The following is a 14,442-nucleotide window of genomic DNA, read 5'->3' on the forward strand; positions in this document are numbered from 1 at the left end:
TTTATAAAATATTACATATTATATATTAATATACAGTGGTACCTTGAGATACGAATTTAATTCATTCTGTAACCGAGCTTGTAAGTCAGTCAACTCATATATCAAACCCCTGATACTGGACCCATGCACGAACGCGCCAACTAGTGGCAGCTTTCCGAATTATGACTTGTATCTCGGAATTTCACTCGGATCTCAAACAAAAATACGAACCCAGTCGCAGCTCGTATCTTAAAAAAAATTGTTGGTCTGTTCGTATCTCAAGGTACCACTGAATATATATAGTAAATAAAAATCTGGAGCTATATAAAAAGATTATATCCATGTATTTATAAAGAAGGCTACCAGCCCTGGCTGGTTAGCTCAGTGGTAGAGCACTGACTGGGCTTGTGGATGTTCTGGGTTGGATTTCTGGTCAAGGCACACAGGAAACGTGACCACCTGCTTCTTTAACCCTCCCCTGCCGTCCCCCTCTCTCTCCTCCGTTCCTGCAGCCATGGCTTGATTGATTTGAGCATGTCAGCCTGGTGCTAGGATGGATCTGTGGAGCTTCCACCTCAGGCACTAAAAATAGCTCGGTTGTGAGTGACCTCAGATGGGTAGATCATCGGCCCAAGATGGGCAGAGCATCATCCCCAGATGGGGGCTACTGGGTAGATCCTGATCAAGGTGCCTGCAGAAGTCTGTCTTTCTATCTTCCCTCCTCTCACAGAAGGAAGGGAGGAAGGAAGGAAGGAAGGAAGGAAGGAAGGAAGGAAGGAAGGAAGGAAGGAAGGAAGGAAGGAAGGAAGGAAGGAAGGAAGGGAGGAAGGGAAGGAGGGAGGGAGGGAGGGAGGGAGGGAGGGAGGATGGGTGAAAAAGAAAGAAGAAAGCTGCCCATAAGTTATATTTCTTTAAATCTTGCTTCAGGAAAGAATCAAAAGAAATTAAATTTTGTTGAAACAAAAGATTTAAGATTTTGTAGTCATATTTATATTTTTTTATTTATTACTGTAATTTCCTATATTAATTATTTAAATGTTACCTAAACTTAAATAATATTTTTAAAGATTTTATTTATTGATTTTTAGAGAGAGGAGGGTAAAAGAGAAGGAGAAGGTAAAGGAGCAGGAAGCATCAACTCGTGGTAGTTGCTTCTCACATGTGCTTTGACCCAGGCAAGTCTGGGATTGGATCTGGCAACCTCAGCATTCCGGGTGGATGCTTTATCCACTGTGCCACCACAGGTCAGGCTAAATGATTTGATAATTCAATTTATGAATTATGATTAAGTTACATGTTTCTGTTTATTAATACATGATGAATAATATCAGTTCAGTCCTTATTTATAAACATCAAAAATAATTCTATTGATATTTAAAGCAAATAAATAGTTGATTATAAGGCTATAGCTGCTTCTGTTTAGGATGTATAAAGTCAAAAGACCACTGTTCCTCCTCTAAAATAAAAACACAAAACAGACTATTGTGTTTTGTTTACCAATGTATCTTCTTAAGCTCCTAACCCTTGTGGGAGTTTTTTCCATCAAGGAGTTGGAGATAAAGAGAAATATAAATAAATTAAATTCCAAAAGGGAAGAACCTTGCCTAAGAGAGAAGAAACCCAAATCCATGGTCACAGAAGGAGATGAAACAAATTCACTGCAGACATAGAAAAGGTTTTGTATCCCTTCTCTGGATTAAGTCCCTGTATCGCTTATTGCTCTCTAACTCTTGGCATTCATCATACACTATTTCCTATTTGATTACATCTTGCTCCCAAAATTTAAGAACCTGGAGGGCAGAGGCTATGAGACAGGGACTCATATTTCTTTTTCACAGCCTGCAGGACCCAGCATGATACAGTAGTTCATACATGGCAATGGCTCTATAAATATCTGTTAGGAGAAGTAGATAAGCAATTTCAAGTGAGTGTAGTGCAAATTGTTTACATAAGTTTTGAGACTCCTTTATTTTATTGGTTCTAAAATAGTCTTTCTCGAGCTTCACCAGGCAAGTCCAGTTCTTGGTTATCAAGGATTTAGGATGCTATGTAGCATAGCCATCGCAATGATAACTTTTAAAATCCTATTGACTTTATTTAAACCCCATTTTAGTTTTTCAGAATCAGTTTAATTTTAAATAATTAAATAAGCAAGCATGTAACAGAAAGAGATCCTCAAGACTCACTTACTAAATGAATAAAATGTCTTATTTTGCTTAAGTGGAAAGTAAAATATCATTGCCTAAGTGTAGCTTGTTTTCAATAGTAAGAACTCATGAGTTGGTTACGTAGAAATAACTTTCATAAATATAAGGCAAATTTTGCCTGCTTTCCTCTGAAAGAGAATTTTGAGCTATAGAAAATCCTGTCTTCAGACTAAAAACACTTAAAAAAAATGGCAGGAAGAATGGGTGTATGATGGCAGCTTAAGCTGTTACTTACTACAGTAACAGATAAGCCACCAGATCTTAGTGGTGCAACACAAGTTTATCTCTCACTCATCTAAGCAGGGGTAGTCAACCTTTTTATACCTACCGCCCACTTTCGTATCTCTGTTAGTAGTAAAATTTTCTAACCACTCTCTGGTTCCACAGTAATGGTGATTTATAAAGTAGGGAAGTAACTTTACTTTATAAAATTTATAAAGCAGAGTTACAGCAAGTTAAAGCATATAATAATAATTACTTACCAAGTACTTTATGTTGGATTTTTGCTAAGTTTGGCAGAATAAATTTTTATAAAACAACTTACTATAGTTAAATCTATCTTTTTATTTATACTTTGGTTGCTCCGCTACCGCCCACCATGAAAGCTGGAACGCCCACTAGTGGGCGGTAGCGACCAGGTTGACTCTACAGTGTTGCTCCTAGTCGGTCAGTGACTGAGGGACCCAGCCTCCTAATACCTTGTGGTCCTTCAAAATATGATATTCAGGGTTCAACAGGAAAATAAGAAGAAAAAAATAGATTATATAAGGCAATTAAATCTAATCTTAAAAGAAAAAGAATTATCACTTCCTTTGTTTCGTTAGTTCTTAAGCAATAACTAACAGTTATTAGTAAGTCCTAAAAGAAAAGAGAAAAGTTTTTGGATGAAATGAAAACAATTAATAGATATTACTAGCATCATAGTTCATGAGTTCCTCTTTCTCTATGTAATTGCCTTTGCTTTCTGCCCTGATGAAAAACTTACAGCTCTACTAACTCAATTTATTTTTATTTTGTCATTTTCAAATGCAGAGCTAAGATTCTCTGTTGAAATAAATTTTATATTGTGTTTTAAGACAGTATTTATTTGCTGAATTAAAGAACCACTTTATTTTAGCAATTTTATTTAAAACTTCCTATTTTCAAAATGTGATGTACCCCACAAGAAAATTTACTTGCATTTATTTACTTTGTCTTGTAATGACTCCATCACCGTCATTGTTATAACAGTTGAATAATAAATAAACAATAAAGTCCTATTATCTGTTTAAAGCAGGAAGTCTGCAAAATTATTTTTTAAATAAAATGCCAGGTAATAAGTATTTTTTGGTTTTGCTGGTCTTATTGTCTCTTCTGTAACTACGCAGTTCTGTTGTTATAGGGAGAAAACAGCCGTATGCAATATCTACATGAATGGTTGTGGCTGTGCTCCAATCAGACTTTATTTATAGAAATGACAGCAAAGCAGAGATGGACCATGAACGAGAGCTGCTGATTCCTGACTTAAAGACACGTATTAATTGTGAAACAAGAATAGGCAGGAATGTAAAAATAACTGCTAGATATGAGAAATAAAACACAATTAGAAATCTTAAAATAAAAACTATAGTCATTGATACAGAACAATGGTCAAAATAAAAAAATAATTGATAAATTGGGTTTTTTAATAAAGCATAAAAATACATAGCTAAAGACCTTTAAGGCTTTTGCTGAATTTGGGTAGAAGATAAAAAGATCACATGCATTTTAGACTATCAGGAGAGTAAGTAAAATTAAGTATGTTTAAAAAACACTTAAGAATAACCATTAAAATAATAAGAACATGTTTTATAGCTTCCAACCCAGCAGAAGGAGATAAACAGGAGAGAGTTAATAGGTCTATATACAAACATCCTATTCCCTACCTGTTTGAATTCAGATGTGCCCAAATAACTTCTTTAGGTTAATGAAATGGTGGTGGAAATGACCTGTGTCACTTGTAGATGGCAGCTTTATGAGACAAGTGGGTGTTTGTCATATTCTCTTTCCTCTTCCTCTTTTATGGAAACATGTGTTGAGATGGAACCTGCATCGGTTTGGGTTTCTGAGTGACTAAATAAGCCAACCCACAATGATTATATAGAATGAGTGAGAAATAATCTTGATTTGAAGCCACCAAAAGTTTGGGTGTGTTATTCCAGTATCTGAAGCTTTTTCTGAATGATAGGCTTTAGCAGTCAAATTGAAACCATAAAAGGGGAGAAATTAAAGATAAAGAAAAAGGCTGGCAAACAAAAAACAATACAATTTAAGATTAAATATGTTATACATCATACTAAAATTTAAGTAAATTAAACTTATTTATTAAAAGATAGATTTTGTGGATTGCAATTATATGCTTCTTAGAAACATACTAAAACCACGCACATACACAATGCATCAATTCACATTTTCCAAGAAGCAGAAACTAAGACAGGATTAGATATGTAGGACATTTATTGGAGAAAACACCTATGACACAGGTCTGAACCCTGCAAAGCAGTGGTCCCTAACCCCCGAGCCACGGACTGGTCTGTGGGCCATTTGGTACCGGTCCGCTGAGAAAGAATAAATAACTTACATTATTTTTGTTTTATTTATATTTGTCTGAATGATGTTTTATTTTTTAAAAATGACCAGATTCCCTCTGTTACATCCATCTAAGACTCACTCTTGATGCTTGTCTCGGTCACGTGATACATTTATCCGTCTCACCCTAAAGGCCGGTCTGTGAAAATATTTTCTGACATTAAACCGGTCCGTGGCCCAAAAAAGGTTGGGGACCACTGCTGTAAAGGACAGGAGGAAGGGAGAACCAAGTACAAAGAGTCTTGGACAGCCATGCAGTTCCAAGAAATTTTTTAACACCCTAATAGGTAGTCCTTGAGTCAAAGCCATCTAGTCAAGGAGTTGTACATGTCCCAGAAATGGACCTGCATTAGTTCTCCCCATATGCTGTCTTCCACTGGGAGTGTCTGTGGCAAATTTGGCTTATCATTAGTATGGTGGTGGGTCCAGAGAGCGGTAATAACGGGAGCACCTGGTCAATTACAGTTCCTGATCAGGAGAGCTAAGCCATGCATTTTCATGGCTACCACAAACAGAAAATTACATACAATGAGATGGGGAATTTCTATCAAGCAAAACCTAAATAAAAAGAAGAAGAAGAAGAATATCAGACATAATACGTTAAAGGCTAATAGCATTTAAAGGAATAAAGAAAGAAAGTGTAATAAAAGAATCCCATGTGTCAGTTTAGCTGAACTGGAAGTAGGCTTCCCATAATTACCCTTCTAGTAGGTATCCAGGTTAGGATTGGCCCCAATAAAAATTTGCATGAAATTTGAGGGCAGCAGTTATTAAGTAACAGCCACTTCTGTGCTCTCAGCAGTTGCAGTACCTGGGGCAGCCCCTGAGAGCAACTCTGACTCCTCCTGAGTCACCCCCAGAAGCTTTGCTGTCTGCCCAGTGTACACAATCCTGTGGCAAAGGGTACCAGCTTCTCCTGCGGGTCACCTGCATCATCAAAGGTGAAGGCTTGAAGGCAGTAAGATACAGACACGAGTTCCAGTTTGTCTTCCAGGTTTTCAGCTTGTCTCATGGGTTTCAGTTTTTCCTGCTCTGCTTACTTCATGCCCATTTTCCCCCCTGCTGTCCTCGAGCCCAACAACAGACAAGAAGCAGCACAGACAGTTTAACCAGAGTCCGCAGTTACATTCCATCGAACCCCTATACTAAATCCCTTCTGCAACGTTGCTCACAGTGGTACCGATTCTCTGATCATGCTCTGAATTATAGACGAGAATTCTCAAAGACAATAGGACAACTAAAGAAGAAGACTAACAAGGAGAAACTCACAAAATCACAAATATGTTAAGAGTTCAGCATACTTTTATTAGAAACTGAGGGATTGAGTAGACCAAAAAAATAGTAAATGTATAAAAGATTTGAAAAACAATATTTACAATATTGATCTAATATATATATAATATTGAGAAAAATACACATTTTATATATGTAATAGATATATATGCCAAAAAGGAAAAAGAAACTTTTGGTACACAAGAAAGAATATTGTCCACAAAGTTAGTTTTAATGAACTGTAAGTAAAGTATATTATACGTAACATGTTTGCAGAAGATAATTAACCTAAGTTAGAAATTACCAATAAAATATAGTAAAATATTTATGCATAGATAGAACCTAAAAACTCTCAAATAATCTTTGAATTGAGGAAACAGTAATGAAAATTATAAAATATTTAGAGTAATTTTTCCACATACTACATATAAAAATGTATGATAAAGTGTATTTACAGTAAGTGCATGTATTGAAAAAAAGGAATTTAAAAATATGCACTATATTCAACTTAAAAAACTAAAAATGTATAGTAAAGTCGACCTAAAGAAAGTAAAAGAAAAGAAAAAGAAGCTTCACCAGGTGGTGGCGCAGTGGATACAGCATTGGACTAGGACACAGGGTTTGAAACCAGCTTAAGTGCAGGGTTGCCAGCTTAAGTGCAGGGTTGTTGGCTTTTACATGGGGTCATAGACATGACCCCCTGGTCATTGGCTTGAGCAAGGGGTCACTCACTCTGCTGAAGCCCCTGGTCAAGGCACATATGAGAAAGCAATCAGTGAACAATCAATGAACAACTAAGGATCCTCAACAAAGAATTGATGCTTCTCATCTCTCTCCCTTCCTGTCTGTCTGTCCCTAACTGCCCTACTCTCTGCCTCTCTCTCTCTGACTCTGTCACAAAAAAAAAGAAAGAAAGGAAAAGAAGGGAAAAATTAATAACACGGGAATCTAAGAAACAATATAGTGGATCAAGAAAACCAGCTAGAACTTCCAGAAATTCTATTCAAGAAACAGAGAGAGTTGATATAAAGAAAACATTAGAAATTAAAATAGAATGAATTACAGATACCAGAAAAACTCTAAAAAGTCATAGGATATACTAGAAGAATGTTTTTTGCTAATAAAGTTTATAAATTTGATGAAATGGTAATATTTATTTTTTTTATTATTATTTGTTGACTGAATTTAGAAAGACAGACAGAGAGAGAGAGAAAGAGACAGAGACAGAGAGAGACAAGCATTCATTTGTTGTTCCACTAGTCATGAACTCATTGATTGTTTTACCTTTGTGCCCTGACCAGGGATCGAACCCGCAACTTTGTTGTTTGGAGATGACACACTAACAGACTGAGCTAACTAGCAAGGGCCAAAATGGTAATATTTAGAAAAAATATAAATCACTAAGAAAAACTCAAGATAAACCTTTTTGTGGAAAACCACAATAAGGCATTGAACCTTTAAAAATTAGATTATTACTAGATTATTGTTAGATTCCACAGAGGATTTAAAATCCAGGTAACCTTCAAAGTAATCTGACTCCAAGGGAAAAAAAAATTATTGTTTTAGATAATCTGTTGCAGAAAATCACAGAAATAATAGCAACAAAATAAAAACCCATATCAGACAAGGACGATATAAGAAAAGTCAAGTATAGATCAAATTCACTTATAAACATAGATGCAAAACACTAAACAAAATGCAAGCAAGTATAATTAAGCTATTTCATATATAAATATATGTATTTAAAAAACATGACTTTCATGTCATATTTGATCTTTTAAAAATCTATTAATAATAACTGTATTTGACCAATGGAAATTGTATCGCTACATGACTTATTCCCTAATTTTTCTAGTTTATAACCTTAACAAAGTTTTATTTCACCTATACTTTTAAAAAAACTTAAAATCCTATTAGTTTTATGTCAAAAGTATTTGTTGCCATTCTTTCACTGTTGAAACATTTTATAGTGTTACCCAGAATAACGCCTCTCACTTCTGAAGAATTCAGTAAATGTAAATCAAATGAAATACAATGCTACAGGCTTAGCCCTTATGTTAACAACAATGAGAAGTGTATCAGTGACAACCCAGGAGCTCTGTTCCGTGCCAGGATGCACTACAAACCAAGAGAATTCTCACAGGAGTTTAGTGTGTTGTGTAAACTAAGGTCTTGAGTGGTGTCCTCAGGCCCAGGCCACTTCTTCATAAGTGCACCTTTCAGTTACATTTTCTCTCCCAACCCTGCTTCTTAATTATTTGGCAAAGACAATTTTTCCTGGCCAGTTATAAGGATTCTTTCTAAACTAGCTAGGGAATGGCGGTGTTGACAGCATGGGCAGTCTAAATTACTAGCACTGTTACATTCCCATTTCCAGGACCATATGGTTAAAATATGCTAAAGGGAAAAGTAACATATGGTTTATTTCTTTCCCTAGAAATTTCAATTTAGTATTGACTTACTTGGTAGCAGTTTGAAATGGAGAAATGGTGCTTGAAGAAGCCTGAGAGAAGTTGTTCTCTTAAATTCCATTGACACGTACCAGCGCCACAGGGGCTCACCAAGTGCCCCCCACCTTTGTCATCATGGTAATAAACACGGTGTTAGAGAAACTGGGGCATGAAACTAGGGAATCCTTCGGAGTGTGTTGATTCCTAGACCCCAGTGACATTTATAAAGGAAGAGGCAAGCCAAAGAAACCATCAACCATAAAATTTCTAACCTTCTACTGTGCTTCAATTACAACCTGAAACAATGAAGAGACTATATTCAGTTAAGTGATAATAGAAGTAAACCGTGTTCTATTAAATTCAGAATATGCTTATGTCACTCTTTTTATCTATATAATTATTATAGCACCTGTATGCTTTTGATGCTAATACAAGGCTTTGGATTAGGGTAGAAAGAGAGAAATTTAATATTTATGCTGTGTGTGTGTGTGTGTGTGTGTATCTTTCTTCATCTGACACTTATTTGGCTTTTTCTAGAAACAGCATTGCACAGTATAAATGAAGCAAATTTTTTTTTCTTTTCTTTTTTTTTTTTTCTGAAGCTGGAAATGGGGAGAGATAGTCAGACAGACTCCTGCATGCGCCCGACTGGGATCCACCCGGCATGCCCACCAGGGGGCGACGCTCTGCCCACCAGGGGGCGATGCTCTGCCCCTCCGGGGTGTTGCTCTGTTGCGAACAGAGCCACTCTAGCACCTGGGGCAGAGGCCAAGGAGCCATCCCCAGCGCCTGGGCCATCTTTGCTCCAATGGAGCCTTGGCTGCGGGAGGGGAAGAGAGAGACAGAGAGGAAGGAGAGGGGGAGGGGTGGAGAAGCAGATGAGCGCTTCTCCTGTGTGCCCTGGCCGGGAATCGAACCCGGGACTTCTGCACCCCAGGCAGACGCTCTACCACTGAACCAACCGGCCAGGGCCTGAAGCAAATTTTGAAAACAGAATAATCCGCTTTAATTCTACTTCTTTCACTTACATACTGTGACCTGGTCAAGTTACTCTGTGAATCTCAGTATTCTCATCTGTAAAACAGATATCATAATACCTACCGACAATAGGTAAAAAGAATTGCTTAAATATATAAAGCATAAGTAAATAATAATAACATAACATAATAAATGTTTTCTCTACAGATAAACTGATAATGAGCTTGTCAATTTTTCAAAAATTTTACAGATCTTTTAAACCTTTTCTGAAATGTTGTTAGTGGAAAGGACTGAAATAAGTCTTTAATTAGATACTTAATCTCTTGAAAAAAAAAATTCCTTAAAATGATAAACTATTTTGTTCTAATTATACCTAAAATTTGTGCTCACAATTAAATTTCATTGAAGCTATAAATTGGTTTAAATGTTATGTATATGAATTTTCATCTAGATGTACCCACATCTACCTACAAGAATGTACACTGCACTTCACAAGACTTCCGAGACTTGTGAAATACTGAGCACCACCTTGACTGAAAATCTAGAATACAGAAAATAATGGGTTCTTAGTTTAGCTTCCTGAAGACTTCCTGACCCACTCACACACAATAGATTAGAATATAAGATCATTCAAAGTCTTTGTTTTTGTTTTTGTTTTGTTTTTTGTATATGCGCCCGACCGGGATCCACCCAGCACGCCCACCAGGGGCAATGCTCTGCCCACCAGGGGGCGATGCTCTGCCCCTCCGGGGCATCGCTCTGCCGGACCAGAGCCACTCTAGCACCTGGGGCAGAGGCCAAGGAGCCATCCCCAGCGCCCAGACCATCTTTGCTCCAATGGAGCCTTGGCTGCGGGAGGGGAAGAGAGAGACAGAGAGGAAGAAGAGGGGGAGGGGTGGAGAAGCAGATGGGCGCTTCTCCTGTGTGCCCTGGCCGGGAATCGAACCCAGGACTTCTGCACGCCAGGCTGACGCTCTACCACTGAGCCAACCGGCTAGGGCCTCAAAGTCTTTGTTTTAAAAGAACCTATTCCTTCCATTCATTCAATTATGTATTCATTTATTCAATTAAAGAATTATCAAAAGCCAAATAGATTTTAATTACTCCTCTATTGATCACTAAAGAAACAAGCATCACACAAACCAGGGGTCTTTCATCTCCACTTCTTTCCATCACCCAACTGCCTTCCCCCACTTAAGCCTCTTCTGAATTACCAGCTTCCCCAAGAAATCTAACTTCTGTGCAAAACTAACAAACTTTCCTTATCACTCTTTTATCTAATCACACAATATTTTGGAATCCCTAAAGTCACTCCTTCATAAACAAATACTTTCTGAAACATACAGCTAGTGCTCGACTTATGACCATTATTGGTTCCGACAGACTGGTCATAACACAATTTGGTCGTAAGTTGAGTAGGCTATAGGTACAGTACTGTGAAATGATGTTATAAAAATCTTTAAATCAGATTTTATCATCATTTTCTTTCATTATTGTACCAAGTCTGGGATAACAGTTGAAATGGTGCACGCGGAGATGGTAGTGCTGCCAGAAGCTGGTCCGCACTGTCATACACCCAGCTGGGCAACGCTTGTGCTGCCAGACGCGGAGCAGTTGTGGCTAGTGATTGTGGTGATAAAGTCGAATGGCCGTAAGTTGCATGGGTCGGAAGTCGATCAATACCTGTATTAATAAGTTGTATAATTACCAGAATAACTTTACCAATTAATATTTTCAGGGTATCTGTGTCATTTGCATTGATAATCAAGGGCACTTCTTTTTTAAAAAAAGAGAGACAACCTATTAACCCTCTCATTGTGAGATAATTCTGTATGTAACATGAAAGTTATTTCGTTGCTTTTGTGAAAATGAATAGGAGCTCCGTAACTATAGTTATTTTTCTATTGAAGGCAATAATAACTACAAAAATGTAGAACGGCCATGGACTGGACATGGGCATTGCTGTGCTAAAAGGCCCCTGCTACAGCAAGAAGAGGCAGGGAAGACAATGTCAGGAGATGAGAGAGATGTAACTGTGAGCACTGAGAGGTGGGCTGTGCAGGTGGTGAGTGGGGAGAAGACAAGGAAGTAGAAGAAAGTTGAGACAGGATGATACCTTCTCCAGTGCCACTATTCCCCCTGAATTTATGTGAAGTAAAATTAAAATGTTCAAGGGAAGTAAAAGTGATACAAATTTGAGATGGCTACAAAGGAGTGAAGGCGAACTCACCTAATGGGTCAGCTATAGGTTTTGTTATAATTAAGCTTGCAAAATTCTTCTTTGGTTGATCCAATCCACTAGCAGGTCTCCATCTGCATACTCAAAAGATTTTATTGATTATCTAATTACCTTCCTAGTTGCTATATTAACCCACGATCATGTATCAACTCATAGATTCCTACAGTAAGTTCTACTTCTGTTTCACTATAACATCATGTTTAAAACTTTTTACTGAAGTGCAATATGCAATATTTATACAAAAAGTACATGTATTATAAACCAATTACTTGGTGAATTTTTACAAAATGAACACACCTGTGTAATCAGCACCCAGACTGAGGAACAGAATATTGCCAGCATCCCAGTAGCCTTCTTGTACGCAACGGGAACACTTCTCCTGATGTAGAACAGCACAGAATAGCTTGGCCAGTTTTTCTACTTTAAATAAATGCAATCATGCAGTAGGTATTCTTTGATATATCTGGCTTTCTTTCATTTAATATAATGTTTGTGGGAGTTATCCTTACTCTCGCAAGTAGTAATAGGTCTTTAGTTTTCATTATTCAATGGCAAGCTGTTGAGTGAATATATACCACAATTTGTTTTATTTTTCCACACTAATGTTAGGGGCAACTGAGTAGTTTTTAGTTTGGAGCTACTATGATAGTATTACTATGAACATTCTAGTGCCTATAAAATTATAATAAACTATCATATAAAATAACGGTTCTTGGAAAATAATGTATTCATATTTTCTATTTAATAAGTGCTTACAAGATGTATGCTACATACTAGCCTGTATTTTCAGTACTCTGTAAGTATTGATTTTATAACGATAATGATCATCCTATGAGGTAGATACTACTATTATTCCAAATGAACTTGTAAGGCAGTGGAGACACAAGGTAATGTAGCCAGTGAATGACAGAAACAGAATTTGAATCCAAGTAGCTAGACAATTAAGTTTGAGATTGATTTTTTAAAATAACTCTAATAGGCTCTAATAGACACTGAATAATTGGTAGTTCCTTCCATCTTTTGGTGCCTGGGCAGACAACAGTGCCCGCTGTCGTGGCAAGTAAGAGCTATGGCTCTCAGAGTGCCCTCCTTGAGTGAAAGGCATGGCAACTCTTTATTTTTCCTTTCCTGTACCTCGTCTATCAGCCCAGCATTTTCCCCTTACGCAGAAAGTATCTGATCTTCTGAGGAAATGCTCTCTTCTCCCTGCAGAGAAACAGAGCACGGTTTCACAATTTCTCCCTGAGTTCCTATAAGCTTCAGGAACATCTGTGCCAACAGAACCAGGAGATGTATACATGCCTTTTTCCCCAGCTAGCCCACCCACGACTGTTTGCCCTTCTCAGGGCAAGATAAGAAACACAGAAGTATATTCTCCCAGCAGGCTTCATTCTTTTACTCATACCACAAATCTCTTTAGCACTTACTCTGGGCCCAGAAAGTGTTAGGCGTTATAGTAAATATAAAATAGAATAAGAAAGGCTCGGGGGTCTTAAGAAGCATACCATCTGGTAGAAGAAATGAACAGGATTTCATTTTTTAAAGTACTGTATATAAAACATACACGAGTAAGGGGTGATATCAAAAAGATTTAACAATAACAACAACAAAAAAAGATTTAACACTTACCAAGCCATCAACACTGACAAATCAGAATGCGTGACGTATGCAGACAACGCATAGCTGTGACAGTTGTGCAGCTGCTGAATAGTCATTTGGCATGTTGAAGGGACTAGACTGCATAGGAGGCTGTAGCCAGAGCCCAGGACGCCTCAAATGCCAAGCAACGTGCCTTGACTTTTTTCTCGAAGCCCCACTGAGCCAGAGAGTTCTGAGCATGGTAATGATACAATAGGGCTATTTTTTTAGGGACTTGTTTCTCAGCCCTTTAGCCTAATAAAGACCCAACGCCACAGAAGAAAATATTGTTCTTTTCTATTCTTGTAATTATGTCTCAACAACCTATGACCCAAGCACTGGCATATAATTTTTTCACTCACTAAAGTTTGCTCAAAGTCCATGAAGACACGATCTGGGTAATTGTTTGGGACATTTGGAATATTGCAGAGTTGTCATCCCACGAGAAGCAGACAGGCAGCTGAGCATTTGACTTGTGTGTGCCAAAGAACAACTGAAATAAAAAGCTCGCAAGGGGATGCACAACATGACTGGAATGTCCCTCTGCCAGCTGGCAGCTCTAACACTTGTGCTTCTTTTCATAATGTTTCCAACTTTTGAGACTACTAAGTAAGCCAGGGACGCTGAGGTTAAGCTGGAGGCTGGGTAAATCCCAGCGGAGTGAAATAAATGAAAGAATGTGGAGAGATGTCTCAAAGAGACAGTTCTTTTAAGTTAATCTCCATAAGCATGTGCCCTTTAGCACAATTATTTTTCTTGAATTTGTCCTTTTGGGACATGGTTTGTTTGCTAATTTCTCCCGTATGAACTGAGCGCTGTTTCATCCACCAAGGATTACTTGGCTTATTAAAACAAGTTTGGAAAATCTCTTGGCTCGCTCTGTGCTAGAAGGATGGCATGGAGGGGAAGAGTGCGAGCTCTGGTCTAAGACTGCTTGGGTGTGACTTCTGGCTCCACATTACCCTTGCCGTAAGGTCTTCAGAGGGTTTCTTATCGTCATTTCTCTCATCTGTAAAATGAAGGTGATAATGTTAACTATCTCGTATGGGGTACTGAAGGTTTAATGAGTTTC

At 37.7% G+C, this 14,442-nt stretch overlaps 1 non-coding gene across 1 annotated transcript; it reads right to left on the minus strand.

The window, feature by feature from the left end:
- Positions 1–9,411: 9,411 nt before the first annotated feature.
- TRNAP-GGG (transfer RNA proline (anticodon GGG)) lies at positions 9,412–9,487 on the minus strand. The gene has a single exon. It is a non-coding gene; the product is annotated as a tRNA-Pro (tRNA).
- Positions 9,488–14,442: the final 4,955 nt, after the last annotated feature.

Source organism: Saccopteryx leptura, chromosome 1 (genome assembly GCF_036850995.1).
Source record: "Saccopteryx leptura isolate mSacLep1 chromosome 1, mSacLep1_pri_phased_curated, whole genome shotgun sequence".
Taxonomy (NCBI): Eukaryota; Metazoa; Chordata; class Mammalia; order Chiroptera; family Emballonuridae; genus Saccopteryx; species Saccopteryx leptura.